At 36.7% G+C, this 16,197-nt stretch overlaps 1 protein-coding gene across 1 annotated transcript in view; it reads right to left on the bottom strand.

The window, feature by feature from the left end:
• The window catches only part of Dpp10 (dipeptidyl peptidase like 10), a 742,401-nt gene that overhangs the window by 480,282 nt on the left and 245,922 nt on the right, over nt 1-16,197 (bottom strand). The window lies entirely within an intron of this gene.

The raw sequence follows: 16,197 nt of genomic DNA, 5'->3' as shown, positions 1-16,197 counted from the left end.
TAGATATCAGTATGGTGATTTCTTAGAAAATTAGGAAACAACCTTCCTCAATATCCAGCAATACCACTTTGGGGTATATAACCAAAGGATGCTCAATAATACCACAAGGATATGTACTCAGTTATATTCATAGCAGCATTGTTTGTCATAGTCAGAAGCTGGAAACAACCTAAATGTGCCTTGACCGAAGAATGGCTAAGGAACTGTGGTACATTTACACAATGGAGTACTACACAGCTGAAAAAAAATCAATGACATCGCCAGGCAGCGGTGGTGCGTGCCTGTAATCCCAGCACTAGGGAGGCACAGGCAGGCAGATCTCTGTGTCTATTTTTGTGTCTGTTTCTGTGAGAGTGTGGGTCTTGTGTACCCAGTTCAGCTTGGATTCCAGAAGAGGACGTCTAATCCCGTGAAGTTGGGATTACAGGAGGTTGTGAGTTGATGAATGGGTGTTGAGAATTAAACTTGCATCTTTTGGAAGATAAGAAAACACTTCATAACTGCTGATCTGTCCATCCAGCTCCTTGTGCTCCTTGTGTCAATTCTGAATCATCTTGTGGCAGAAGCTGCTTGTATTTAGTGGTTGGTTTTGGGATTCAACTACACTGTAAATGGTGTATTGTTTGTCTTTTTTGTATCTGTTTTGTGTAACAATAAACTCAGGCAATTAGAAATAAAAATGGTAAGCAAATATAGAAGATTTTTTCTTGCCTATGAAAATAATTACGATAAAGTTCATAGTGTCAGATACAATTTCAGATAATAACAGATGGCAATAAAGCAACCTCTTTTCTATCATAGTAGTTTTATTGCAATATTCCTAGAGTCACCTGAATCCATGCATCATACTGTCCCCTACATGCTCTTTATATACATACATATGGGTAAAGCTTAACTTCTGGCTCAGGTACAGTAGAAGATCATCAAGAAAAGGAGTAGAGAGAACAATTATAACACTATAGTATAATAAAGCTGCCTGTACCACACAGCACAGTGACACCATAGTAGCTGATCTGAGAACACAGGATTAAGTAGCTAGGAGTGGGGATAGGGGGAGGGAAGTGGGGGGAGGGCAATATTTGGGAGGAGGGGAGGGAAATGGGAAATGGGGAGCAGGTGGAAATTTTAATTAAAAAAGAATAAAAATAAATAAATAAGTAAAAAAAAATAAAAAATAAATTTTAAAAAAAAAGTAGCTACAGTTGAAGAGAGATAGTAAAGACATCCTGGAAACAGTATGACCAACATTCTTGTCCAAACAAAGCAGGGGTACTGAAGACTAGTACACAATTCAGAAATCTGTGCAATTAAATACTTATTAAGTAATTCTGGGACTTTCCATTAAATATTCTCAGATAACAGCTGATCTTGAGAAAAGTAGTAAAGCTGATAAAGGGGTTCTGTACTTCAAACTCTCCTGCTTCAATGAGCAGATCCATTGCAGCACGTCTCAGCAAAAGCTTCATAGAGGACCCCTGGGACTTGGTACTTAATTTTATTTTTTTAATTTGTTTTCAGGTAAAGCTTCTATCACTTTTCAGTGCCATATACATTTGAAGGCAAAGTCATTATTTTTGGAGTTACTCAATATCCCTCCATTGAAGAAACTTTGTCTATAGGTAGAAAGAGTGATCTGCACAGGGTGAAGTCAGTCAACTTTCTAGCATGGAGGATTCCTAGCTCAGAAGCTGTTGATAGTTAATGGTTTCTTAGGGGAGGGGCATTCTGCTGTCTTTAAAGATAGAAAGCCAACCATGCTCCAGCAGGTGGCCCCATACTCATGAATGCATGAGCTGTAGAAACTAAGTGATGTAGTTTATTAAACAAACAAATAAAAACCAATAAACAAACAAAGAAACTAAACCAAAAGATTTCATAAAGTTTGGAAGGGGTAGATGAATAGAGGATGGATTTACAATGAGTTAAAGGGAGGAGTGGGGGGATGAATATGATCCAAATATATTTTATGCATATATGAAAGTGTCAATTGACAAAAATGTTCTAGGTACAACAATCTATAATTTTTTGAGGAAAGATGATAAGAAAATAAGATCTTTTAAATGATAAATAAATATCTTAATAATAGTAATATTTTACAAAATGCAATAATAAATTCACTGGTTGGAAATTGACTGTGTACATATATGTGCATACATTTCTTTCAAAGAGGCCTAGAGCCAGATTTCTTATCTAGACTGTTAAACTAAGGAAACCCTCACATGGAAATGCTTTCTTAAGCATTATTGGCTAAAATAAATAAATATGGTTTTATTTTGTTGCCATGAGAAAACAGTCTAATCAAAAGAAATTTAGGGTAGTAAAGGGTTTGTTTCTTCAGACAATACCATACCACATTCCATCACTGAGAGAAATCAAGGCAGGAACCCAAGGTAGTAACTGAACACAACTCTTGCTATTTTATACAGTATTAGGTCTAACCAAAGGACTCACTCACAGCCAAAGTGCACGCAGGATCTATACAAGGTGCTACTTGCTACCTGAGTCCAAGACTGATTCACCCTTAGCTAGCTTTCATAACAGTTCATGACCACCTAACATCAAACCTAGAGATGCTCCTATCTGCAATGCTCTGGGTCACCCTACATCAATAAAGAAGACAATTTCCAATGACACATCCACATGCCAACCCAATCTAGGTCATTCCTTATTTGAGGTTGTCCTTCTTGATGGCCCTGGGATGTGTCAAATTGATTGTTAGCGATAAGCAGGACAATTACTAAAATACATTCACCGAGAAGACAAAACTAGCTCAAACTTTGGAACTCTTTATTGGCTGTGGTACAAATATCAATGAGACACACTATGACACTTACAGAACTTTCAGAATAGGTGGTTGCTAGGAAAATTGATTTTACCCCAGAAAAACAAAGCCTATGTACCATGCTTACAGCAATGTGTTTCTGCATGTATTCACTTGGAGGTCACTCATAATCTTCCATATTTTATCACATAGCTATCACTTCTCACCTGCTCCTGAAATAAAACCTCTGGAGACAAATGTCCTATTTACATGATAAGTCTATAAAATCCTTTGGAATGCTTTTTCAAAATATTTAAACCAGGCTGAGAGATGGCATGAGAATTATGGCATTTACTGGAGGACTTGGATTTGCTGTGTACAATCATTTATTTCTAAAGGATTGAAGCCATAATCTGACCTCTGTTACCACTTCATACATGAGCTGTATAAACATACATGCATACAAACACTCATGTACATAGAATAATGGAGAAAAATGTTCACAGGAGTAGGGGCACGTGGGTTTGGCTTCAGGTGTGGAGGTCAGAGGACAACATTGTAAATTCTTTCTTTTTTATTTTCCATCTTTGCATGAGATTTGGGATTAAATTTGTGTCCTTGGGCTTGAATGGACGCACTCAACCTGTGAGTCATCTCTCCAGCCCACTTGGGAATTAATTTAAATATGATTGAATTGGAATAAAATCTTCAAATAATAATCAGACCCTCAATTTGACATCCATATAGTTCAACAGGCAGGAAGAAATTAGGGCTATATATTTAGTTTTGTATATCGTACAGAATTTTGTCCTAACTTTTGTTATTTTGCTGCATCTAATTATTTCAGATTAATATAAACTAACATTACTAATGATCATTTTCAGGTTTGATATCCCAGTAATATATAAAAATAGAAAGTATTTAATAGCAAAACCTTGATAAAAATTAGTAAAGTAGTTAATTAAATGACATCGAGAAATGGCACCAGTAACAAATATAAATGAAGCCACTATATCATGGATCCATTTTTTGAATTAGTTCTTCCAGAACTGGAAAACTCTGTGATTGCCATTTCTTCAGACAAAGCCAGAGAGAAAAGTCTCCTTATTAGGTCTTACTAACAAAAGAATATCTATATTATTAATGTAATATATTAATATATATTATTTTCTAAATTATTTGTCTTGGTTCTTTATTTTTAATATTACAGGTCTTTTGCTTATATGCTATGGTTTCTAATGATTTTATGGGATTTTTGCATGTGTAAATGTGTGTGTTTCTGAATTTGATTTGTTTCTTGTGCTTTTTCTTTGGCTCCTTTTTCCTGCTTGTTTTGTGTATTGGTTTGTTTTTATTGCATATTATTATAATTTTTAGACGTCTCTTTTCTAATGATAGAGGAAATAAAAGGGTGTGGATTTGGCTGGATGAGGAAGTGGGAAGGTGAGAGGAGTTGGAGGAGGGGAACCATGATCAGAATACAGTGTATAAAATTATCTATTTTTAATAAATAAAGGAAAAAGTTATCTTTTGTTTTTTAAGTTATTTGAATATGTATATATCTGTGTGTAGATATCTGCACATAAGTGCAGTGCTTACAGAGTCCAGAAAGGAAGCCACACCCCTGGAAATGGAGTCGCAGCTGGTTATAACCTGCCCCACATGCCTGTTGGGAACTAAACTTGAGTCCTCTGCAGGAAGAGTACATGTTATTAACTGCTGAACCATCTCTCCTGCCCCTATTAAAGTATTTCTGACTTTTTTAAACCTACTATTGTTAAATCATCATGGCCTTTGAGTCATTTCTTGGTCATTTGATATGTTCCTATACAGGTTATAACTCCTGTCATCTCAGGACTTACAAAGATTACCATGTCATTGCTCCCTGAAGTTCCTGCTGCTGTGAGCTGTCTCCTGTTTACTTATTATGCATCACCATTGCTGGAAGAGCAACTGAAGATGGGTAGAGTTAGTTTTCCTCCAGACCCATTCAGTTTTTAGTCCATGGCAAAGCTCAAGCTCGGTGCTTTTAGCTTCTACAACTTTGCTTTCCCCTTGCTTTACTCAGCAAAATGGAAGCTAATACAATGTCTTATGTCGAAGAGAAGAAAACTCTACTTTCTCAATAATCTTACCAACACATCCACAAGACTAGCTTTCAAGCTCTGGCCTTTTAATGTTTTAATGTCACTTTTGTAATTTATTTAGAAGTATAATTGTTTTAGATACTTCCTGTCAATTTATTTATTTTTGACAATTTTGTATGTTTATATAATGAATTCTGGTCATTTTCATAATTCTTCACCCCTTTATTAACCTCCTCAAGATATTTATTCTCAAAATGCATCTCCCCAACCTTAATGTCTTTGTATGTGTGTGAGAGAGAAATACTGATTTAATTAGAGTCACTAGCATGAGCATGAAGAGTGGGTATTTACTGATGCATGGTCAAACCCTGGTCTTAAACTATGTGTAATGACAGCAGTATTTCCATGACTGCTACAAACCCTGTTCTTTATTGGCCTTTAGCATATGAAGGCTATTTCAGAGTGATAAATGACAGTCATGGGTTGAGGTCTAGATAAAGGAAAGCCCAACCTTCCCCCTAAAGCCTTTTCTACAAACCTCAACAAATTTACATTTTCTTAGGAGAACAAATTACCACAAATTAGCCTTTGTTAAATATATTTCATCCTCAGACATACCCTATTTATCCATGTGAGACAGATATTCCTATGACAAGCTAATCTCCTACTATGGGGTATTTTACTCCCATGGGGTACTTTCCTAACATGGGATATTCTACTATGGGGTATTCTCCTACCATGGGGTACTTTCCATGGGGTGCTTTCCTACTGTGGGGTGATTTCCTACCATGGGGTGCTTTCCTACAAAATTGTCAAACATTCCTCACTCCTCATTCAGAAACTGAGTCAAAAATACTTCTCACAAATATTTTTTCATTCTCTAGTTAACATCCATTGTCATCCTTGAATATAGATCAATGGACATGAAAAGTTCCAGAATTCCAAGAAAAGATTCAGTCCATTTCCACATTATTAATATACTATTCAAACAAGTGCCCTTTAGCTCCTTTTAAACATCACTAGGGATCATTTTAATGGACCATTAATATATTTTAGAAGTATTTTAGTTCTTATATTTTACAGAACTGAAGCAGCATATATATGCAAAAATCTACTCATTTAAGTTATATAGAAGAGAAAGATGTGGCCTAGTTTTAAATAAAAATTGAAAGCTCTATTCTGGCTTGGTGGATATAGCTCTGAGAGGAAGAATCCTGGTGACAGTGGTGGCTTACTTTACTTAATGCCAGTACTATTACAGATACCCTTAAAGAGGAAACTGTACTCAGAATCTCTGTCACCCACTGGAAATGCAGTGGGTCAATTAGTTGTCTTAGGGTGAGATCATCATAATATATCATTATATTGATATTCTTCATTAGGCAACTGATCACTGGTCTCTCTCTATATACATATTTTCCTAGCAATGAGACTCAAATATATTTGCATGACGCCAGTCACTCTAAAGGGCACTCTACTGATGTTCATAATGTTTGTAGGTGCATTACACACCATGCCAATATTCTCCAAGGTGACAGGATAGTCTGCTTTCAAAAAGTGGCTATTTCCAAATTGCACAAAAGCACTGCTTCCTCAAATCATGCATTCCCCTGCTTCCTACAGTTCTCCATGCCAACTCCCTCTTTCACTCTCACTGGATGGCACAGCCTCAGAGAGAAAATTGAGGCAATCAGAAGAATGCTGTCGCTCTTGCCACCACCTATGAATGTGCCAAGTTCTATGTGGAGATGTGCTACTCTGTTATTAAATATCACAGTACTTTCTACAAAAACATGTCATTGTGTGACCTAAATTCTACCCTTTAAACATCTTCAAGGATGGCCATAGAGCAACTGCTGTCATTTTTCTTGCATATATATCACCTAATTTAGCAAAACACCCCTATTGGCACTTTACATTATAAAATGCACTTAATTAAAATAATTAGCTGAGTTTCTATTTGCAGTTATAACTAGTGAAAGAAAACAGAGTAAGTGTCTATAAGTGCTCAGTTCTGGATAGGATGCCTTTACCAGCATCCAGCCCTCTAAAGTTCAGAGATCATGGAAAAGTATGTGTAGGAGATGGAAAGGAATGCTGTCAAATGCTCATCTTTGAACATGACATACCTACTCTGCTCATGAACTCACAGAAATTGAGGATGCTTGAAGAAGACCTACTTAAGGGTAAGCCAGGCAAAATCTCACCATGGATTTATGGAGGAACTCTTGGCATTTTATATCTTCTCCAGGAGGAAAAGGAACTTTCATTTGGTTGTGGCAACTAAGAAGTTTCCCATGCTCCAGTGGACGGCCCCACACCCACTTATGTGCAGCAATAATTTAACTCGGGTATTAAAAGAAAAGAGAACATGAATTAGAATGGGATACATTGGGATTATCCAGGAGAATCTGTAGGGGAAATCTGGGGCAGAATATGATCATATTTCAATAGCTCAAACAATATATTTAATATATTCTTTCATTTGGCCTACATTCATGTTCAATAACAACTACCATGTCTTTGTGTTGTTCCTTCCTTCATGGAATGTTTTTGGAAGAACTGATTCTAAACTTTTCCCTATTTTCATGCTTTCCTTGTTCCATTTTAATCTTGTTTCTGTGACTTCATGGAGAACCTAAGAATCATGAGCTGTATGTTACTTTTATAAATGTCTTGTTCTCAGGACTATGACCTTATCCCAGCAACATTGAGGAGAACAACTTTGGCCTGTTGCATTCACATTATCTAGCTGGATTCTGAGGCAAGGATTCAACAATGCATCTGCATTGAGGAACCAGGATCTATATTTCTGCATTGTGTTTAAGTACACATACATAGATGACTATCTGACATTTTTCTTTAGATGTCTCAGGCATCTAAAATATACTTTAAAGATAATTGATTGTATGTACTAACCTGACTAAGTTGTGCTACACAGGTGTTTGATCATTCATGATTGTGTGTGTTGTTGTTATTTTTTTAAGATGTAATTAATATTTAAATGAGTATGCTCTAACTAAAACAAAATATCCTTTATATTGCTTGTGATCATGCCTCATTATTCAAATGCCTTATATTTAAGACTAGGGGTCTCTGAAGAATAAGGAATTCTTCCTTCAGGCTGCCTTTGGATTCAAGACCACAACACCACCCCTTGCCGAACTTTATAGCTTATTGGCTTCCTCCACGTTGCTTTTTAAAAAAATCACTATTTATTTAGTGTCTGCATTCATGCATGTGTACACAAATATGTGTTGTGATATATGCAAAAAAATTCAGAAGGCAATTTTTGGGAGTTGTCTTTTTCCTTCCACTATATGGATCTTGGGGATCAAACTCAGGAAGTCAGGTTCAATAGTAGGTGACTTTGTCTGCTGTGCCATCTCACTGGCTCCATGTGAAAGATTGAGAATTATCACCTACTACCCTACTAGTTTTTTAGCCAATTTTAAATTCATTGTTAACACCTTTCCTTCCCCCTGTCCCTCTCCTTCTCTCTCTGTCTTTCCCTCTCTCCTATCTCTGTACCTATACAAATAAGTATTTTTCATGCATATGTATATATATAATGCATTATATATTTGTATATATACATGTACGTGTATATATGTATACATGAAAAATCATTTTGTGTATGTGCTGATTTTATTGGTTAATGAATGAATCATTTTAATTATGATTTTATTGATTAATGAAGCTGCTTTGGCCTGTGATAGTGCAGAATAGAGCTAGGCAAAGTAAACTAAACTGAATTCTGGGAGGAAGAAGGCAGAGTCGAGGAAAAGCCATGCAGCTACCATAAGAGATAGACACCTCCCCTGGAGCCTGATGAAACTTTGCCAGTAGGACATGACTTCATGGTGATGCACAGATTAATGGAGATGGGTTAGTTTAGGATATAAGAGCCAGATAGATATACACTTAAGCTATTGGTCAAACAGTATTGTGAATAATATAGTTTCTGTGTGATTATTTCATGGTCTGGATAGCTGGGAACAAACTAACAGCTTCCCCCAACATATATATGCATATACACATAGAGAGATAAATATACACACTTACTTATTCACCTTTCTTCTTTCATTAGTTGGGCTATTTGAGAAAATGGAAAAGCTTGTCATAACCAGGTTCTTGATGTTTCTGGTAAACTTGCTTGTTACAGCACCATCCAAGAATGGTGTTATGTGAGATTTCTGAATGCTTGTGCAAAAGCTCCAAGAAATCAAGAGTCTTGTAACCTCAGTTTTTTCAAAACATTCTTGGAATGTGCTTTTGTGTCCCTCCCAGTTGTAGCAGATAAGAGTGAGTTTACTTCAGATTATTTACTTCAACTATCTACTCTTATTTGTTTATATGCCTATGGAGAAAAACAGGGTATTGCCACATGTGACTTGCATTTATAATTGTATACTTGACTCAGGTGATTCTTCTTCTTCTTTTTTTTTTTTTTTTTTGTTTCTTCGAGACAGGGTTTCTCTGTGGTTTTGGAGCCTGTCCTGGAACTAGCTCTTGTAGACCAGGCTGGTCTCGAACTCACAGAGATCCGCCTGCCTCTGCCTCCCGAGTGCTGGGATTAAAGGCGTGCGCCACCACCGCCCGGCCAGGTGATTCTTCTTAATGCTTAAAGTTAACCCTGATGCTCTGAATAAAGTTGATTATTGCATGCACCTCCTTTATAGGCTTCATGCACCCATGCACAGCTGCCAACAAGAGGTGGTCAACACTTACCCCACAATTTCTATATTACAAGTTAATATATTATTTCTCAGACAGAAACAAAAGACAAAGAGAAGGGGCAAGAAAAAAAAAAAAAAACAAGCTAATGTGCAATACAATCCCACACCAGTTAGGATTTAAAGGGGTATTTATTTGGGGGGTTAAAACTCACAAACACCAACCATCAGAAAAAGAGCCTAGTCGCTGGAGCAGGAGCCAGAGCCAACAGAGCGGGCCGAGGCTTGCTGCTCTTTTTTAAAGATAAATAGACCACGCCTCAGTGGGCTGGTATTTCAGTGGCTATTGGCTGAAGGAGCGGAAGGTCCTCCCGTAGCACAAACAAAAACCTGTAAACTCATCCTTGAATCTCTTGTTTCTTCAACATATCATTTCCGGTCTATCAGGGGATCTTGTCAACTCTATCTTCAAAATGATTTAGACTGGCCTTTCTTTATATTGCTACCATGAACTTTACCAAGTAGATCTCTCAGACTTACAAGGCTGAAAACACACATGTTGGAGAGAAAAAGATCAGTGTTTCTAGTGAGACAAAGGAATTATATGTAAAAAAACTAAAGTAGTGTGATAACCACAGTGGTGGCTTTAGTCTATATCTATATAAAACAGATGATTTGTGTAGAAATTAACAGAGAAATTAAGCACTACTACCTAGGATAAGTGAAGCAGAAATACCCAGAGACAGTATGGAGTTGTAGAAGCCAGAATGAAGGTTTGTGGTTTAACCTGACTAGTCCAGCACTTTTCAAGAAAAATGTTCCTAGCAATTTTTCATGCACCTGCTTTAATTAAACTCAGTCATCATTCCTCCAGTGTCACTAGTCCAGTTACACTAGCTTCTTGATAACGAAGCTACTAAATCAAGCTGAGTTGCTTTCTACTTAAAGAAGCATTATATTTGCACCAACTAGTAATCAGTGTCCTGGCTAGTTTAATTGTTTGTTATTTATGTATTTAGGTCAACTTAACACAGACGGAGTTATCTTGGAAAAGAACCTCAATTGAGAAATGACTCTATAAAATTTGAGTAGGTGAAGAAGTCTGGAGGGCATTTTATTTGATGGATTGCTATGGAAAGCACCAGCCCACTGTGTGGTGCTGCCAACCCGGGCAGGTGATCCAGGGTGGCATGAGAAAGCAGACTGAGTAAGCCATGCAGAGCAAACCAGTAAGCAGTACTTGTCCTTGTTCTCTCTATCAGCTCCTACCTTGGCTTCACTCTGTAAAAGACTATAAGATTTAAGATGAGATAAACCATTTTCTCTCCAAGTTTTTTTTTGTTTGTTTGTTTTTTTTTTTTTTTTTTTCTGGTCGTGATGTCCATCAAAGCAATAGAAAGCAAAGATAGTCAGAATGGAGAACTACTCCAATTAACCCTCCTCTGAAATGTCAAAGCATGTTCCATGCTACTTGAGAGTCAAGGAAGAAGACTGAATTAAAGCAATCTTGAAACTACTTGATTACTTACATCTGTGACTAGGCTAAGGAAATTGTCTATTTCCCAACCACCATAGAGGCTGTTTCTTGGCAATAAAGTCTATAATGAAATCTAGTAGTGAATGAAAAAATATTTTGGAAGAGCATCCTAAAATTAAGTAGGTGAACATTCTCAGAAGATAAATACCAATGATCTAACCTATAAATCTAATCAAAGCTAACATTTTAGCCACTATTTTTGAAACATTCAAAGATAATAAGGAATTATAGAGTTAAAATAATAAGTAAATATTGATATACAAGTACATGATATGAAGGTAAATATAATTTAAAATTCATTGTAAAATAATTCCATTAATAAGCAAATTTATTAAACATGAAATAGTCTTTTTGAACACTGTGAAAATGTGTTGCTGTCACTGGTTTAATGGAGAGCTTATGGCCAATAATTTGGCAGGAAGAAGTTAGGCTGAACTTGCAGAGAGGGAAAAAGAGAGTGCAGGGATGAAGAAGGGTAGAGTCTCCAAAAGATGTGGAGAGAAGCAAGATGAACATGCCATACTAAAAAAGGTACCACCATGTTGTAGAGTGTAGATATGAAATATGGGTTAATTTAAGATATAAGAACTAGTGGGTAACAAGCCTAACCTATATATCAAGCATTTACAATTAATGATAAGTCTCTGTGTGGTTATTTGGGAGCCTGTGGTCATGACCAAAACAAACAAGCAAACAAGCAAAATCTACAATTTATATTACATATTATAATACAATTATCAAACACAGGCCCACTGGAATAAAATAAAAATGACATTGTGCATATTGACATAAGATTCATTGTACAGAAGGGTTCATTTACATCATGATTTATTTTCCACTGACATCGGGTCCATATCCCTACTTTCACATACACATTTGTAAATTCCCCTTAGGTTGAACCTGAGTATATTTTAGGCCAGTGACAAGAACAAAATGAAGCAAGACACTGATTTTATGCATTAGCAGAAAATGAAGGGAAGGCCATGTACTTTATCACTATAGTCTATAGAACTCATGCTAAAGAAAGGTGCCATTATGTTTCTGGATCTGTGCACTTGGCAAGCTTTTATCTGTTCAGGTTCTGGCATTCAGCCCTTAATGGACCTGTTAATTAATGCAGACCTTGGTGCTTGCCGTTTCCCTTTACCTATGATCATATACTCAAGGGCAAACTAGAGATGAGCTCTGTAGAAATGATAGTAAGAGAGAAAGGATTGATGCACATGAGTACTAATGCCAAGGCAGAAACAGAAGTGACTGTTGGTGTGAATCTCTGCTCTGAAATGAGGCCAGCAAACAACCCGGCGGTATTAAGATTTGAATTTATCATATAGGTAGCAATGTAAATCAAGCAATAATAGCAATGAAATTGACCAAGGCATATGCTGAGGGACAGAGCTAAATGTAAGAGAGAAGGGGAAGGGAATAAGAAGAAGGGAGAGGAATAGAAAAAGGAGGAGGAAGGGCAGCAGCAGGAGAAAGACAAAAAGCAGCATGCCAAGAAGAAAGAGAATGAAGATGAGGAAGAGGAAGAAGATGGGGAAGAAGGAAAAGAGGAGGAGGAAGAAGAGAAGAGAGAAGAAGAAGAAGACTGGAAATGACAGAAGGGAAAAGAAGGATGCATCGGGCCAGTCAGGAAGTTAAGAGCAGAACAGTAAAATCCCCCTTACCTGGGAAACAAGTGTAGGGGTGAAGCAATGACAACTCCCCAGACTAGGAATGAAGACCAGGAAGGGCACCAGGAATCTTAAGGTCTGCCACATGATGACCAATGTAGCCTCTCATTAGAGATCAACACATTCTAAACTCTGTTTCAAAGTCTCTTAAAGGCAGACTTATACTTTGAGGTTTAGCTTGGGATATTTCTCTATAGCATGATGATCTTTGACACATTATTTTCCCAAAGTAAAAATTTCTCATTTACTTTTAAAAATACTCTGCTTTTGTTTGGACTTTATGGGAAGCATTAACTATTTAAGCAAAGCTAATTTCAGATTTTCATGTTGACATCACTATGCCAGCACCATTTGTTGAAGATGCTTTCTTTTTTCCATTGTATAATTTTAGATTCTTTATTAAAAGTCAAATGTTCATAGGTGTATGGATCAATATCAAGGTCTTCAATTTGATTTCATTGGTCCACCTGTTTTTTTTTTCTTTTTAAACAAAAAGGAACGTTTTAATATAGTACAAATTACATATAACAAAACAGTTATCAAGCAAGAATTACAGTTACAATATTTATATCTATATTATCTTTTACCACAAATAAGGAAAACTATAACCATAAATTCTTCAATTCCACCAAAGACTCCAGAAGGATATAATATTACCTAAGTAAACAAGAAGTACATTATAAACAACTTCTAAATCTCTAGAATTGACAGAGATGTCTTGCTGCCTGGACAGTCACACAAAGTTCTTCTGTACTACTGGGGCATCCGATCTTCAGCCCTCATGTCCACGGTTCTGATCACAAAAGTATTACTAAAATATTGTAGATGACTTTCAAAAGTAGATTGCACTGAAAGAAAAAATCAAATTTATGCATGTTTTAGTTACTTTTCTACTGCTATGAAGAGACACCACAACCATGGCTATGTATAAAAATGCATTTAAATCAGGGGCTTGCTTATAGCTTCAGATGTTGAGTCCCTGATCATCCTGATGGGGAGCATAGTGGCAGGCTTACAGGCATAGTGCTAAACCAATAGTTTGAGGACTTACATATTACCCATAAGCAGGAGGCAGAGACATTGGATCTGCCATGGGCTCTGAAAATCTCAAACTCCCACCATAGTGACACAACTCCTCCAACACAACTCCTAATCTTTCTCAAAAGAATTGAACCAACTGTGGACCAAGTATTCAAATACACGAGCCTGTGGGAGCTATTCTCACTGCAACCAGTACGATATATACCTTGATAGACAGAGATAACTTACTCTAGGGTCTGAGTACCATTGAAACCATAGCATTTGCTGCTCTGACATTATATATTCAAGTTCATCTTTTATACTGACTTAGAGACCCCATTTCCTGATCTCTTGTTTCTTGTGTTTCTCTTTGTGCCTTTTTTTTCTACACTACGAGGGCAACAGAATAGAAGACCAGTCACTGCTCTGCAGAGGGAACTTTGGGGACAGAGATTGGGGTGAGTTTACTTGATACTCTGACCAGGCTAGAGAGACCTGTTGCTTCCTCAGGTGACCTGTTGTGAATGACCCAAAGCTAGAGGGCTAAGATGTCACAGCACAGTGCTGGAGGACATGTCACAAAAGCTGGCACGTGGATACTGCATGCTCAGCAACACAGCTCATGAAAGGAAGACTACAGGTGCTGGAATCTTAGATGTCATTAATGTTTTAAGGCAAATCACAACATTTCAAATAACACTTATTTTCTTTATTTCTCCCCACAACTGTGTGTGTGTGTGTGTGTGTGTGTGTGTGTGTGAGCCATGACACATGACGAGGTCAGAGGACAAATTATAGGATCCAGGATCCTTCTTCCACCATGGGGATTCTGGGAATTTAAGTCTGGTCATCAGGTTTGATGGTAAAGTTTTTTTTTTTTTTTTTTTTTTTTTTTTTTTTTTTTTTTTTATCTATTGAGCCAACTCACTTGCCCAAATTCCAGTTTTAACAGTGAAAAATATTAACAATCACAAATTTTTCATTGTTCTTGGTGTAAGAGGAACTGCCTACTGAATTCCCAGCAACATACTAGAAGCAACTTTCAACTATGTCTACATTGAGTGAATAGCCATGTTACAGGAGGAAAATAGTTCATTCCTCTCCAGCAATATTTTGATGTCTTGATTTTCTTAAATAACAAAAGCAAAGATTGAGTAAAAAAGTTTATTCAATATATTAAATATATAAGGATGGACAACACACAGATTTTCTCTATATTGAATATACTTTAAATTTTCCTTAGTCTCTTATATCAAGCAAAACCCTAATCCAGTTGCTCCAGTATCACAAGAGAAACAAAGTGCCCACCACTGCACTAGTATGAAGAAATTAGGATGATGTCACTCCAAGCACATTGCTCAGGATATCTTCCAAGAATAGACAAATCACACTGCAAGAATTCAGGCACGATGAACTTCAAAACTCATTGTGAGCTATTCTGACCAATTTAAATTCCATCTTACCCACAAGTACACACACCTGGTTTTAGAGTGATTTATTTGAATTCTAAGGTCTCTCTGTTTAGTCACATTCCTTAAAAATGATTTAGTTTTCATGGATATGAAAATCTATTGTTTAATTACCAAGCTATTAAAATCGAAATAAATAATACATTATGATCCAATCTTTTTTTCCCCTATGTTATAATAAAGTTTTATCAATGCTGGTAGTAGATATCTACACGTAGTCAATTTCATGTGACTAGTCCTTGGTAGTATCACCACTGTCCTCCCAAATCATCACCAATCACCACAAGCTCCCCTTAGCTGCAATTCTGAGCCTTTAGTAATCGGATTTGGAATTTGAAGTGAAAATTTATCTGGGGGAAGACATAATTTATGGTTGTTTGTCACTGGTTTTATTCATTTAACAATAATCTTTGAAGTTTTTTTCTGTATACGAGTAACTGTGTGGAATGTAGAAGTCACAGCATTTCAGAAAGCAGAAAGAAACCCACGTCTATATGGGCAGCCTAGGGGGAATTCTCAGTGTGGGGACAACCTGTGGTGGGCTGGAATTTTCTCAATTCACTTCACTGGAACAAATATTGATGTTTTTAAGAATTTTGCAATCCAGTTATTGAATATAGTCTTGCTTCTAATTCGCCATCACGAGAATGCCCACAACATTGGAAAACACTATTGGGACTACATCCCAGTAGCTAAAGGTTCATCAGTTAGAACTTTATCATACCATACTGAGAACCAAAAACTAAAATTATGTACACATACATGTATGTTTCATGAGTCATATATATAATTTGATAGTAAGTAGAGTATTTGTTATAGGCAAAATGAAGGGAGTGATACGGATAAGGAATGATAAAGTCACAGTTAGGATGGAGTTGGAGATAGTGACAGGCTCTTATTATGTAACTCTGGCTGGCCTGAACTCCCTGTGTAGAACAGCTGAGCTTCAACCTCACAGCTTTTCCCTGCCT

The sequence above is a fragment of the Chionomys nivalis genome, chromosome 5 (assembly GCF_950005125.1).
Source record: "Chionomys nivalis chromosome 5, mChiNiv1.1, whole genome shotgun sequence".
Lineage (NCBI taxonomy): Eukaryota > Metazoa > Chordata > Mammalia > Rodentia > Cricetidae > Chionomys > Chionomys nivalis.
Note: the sequence above shows the minus strand (reverse complement) of the source record. Positions and strands in the feature narration are given on the sequence as shown.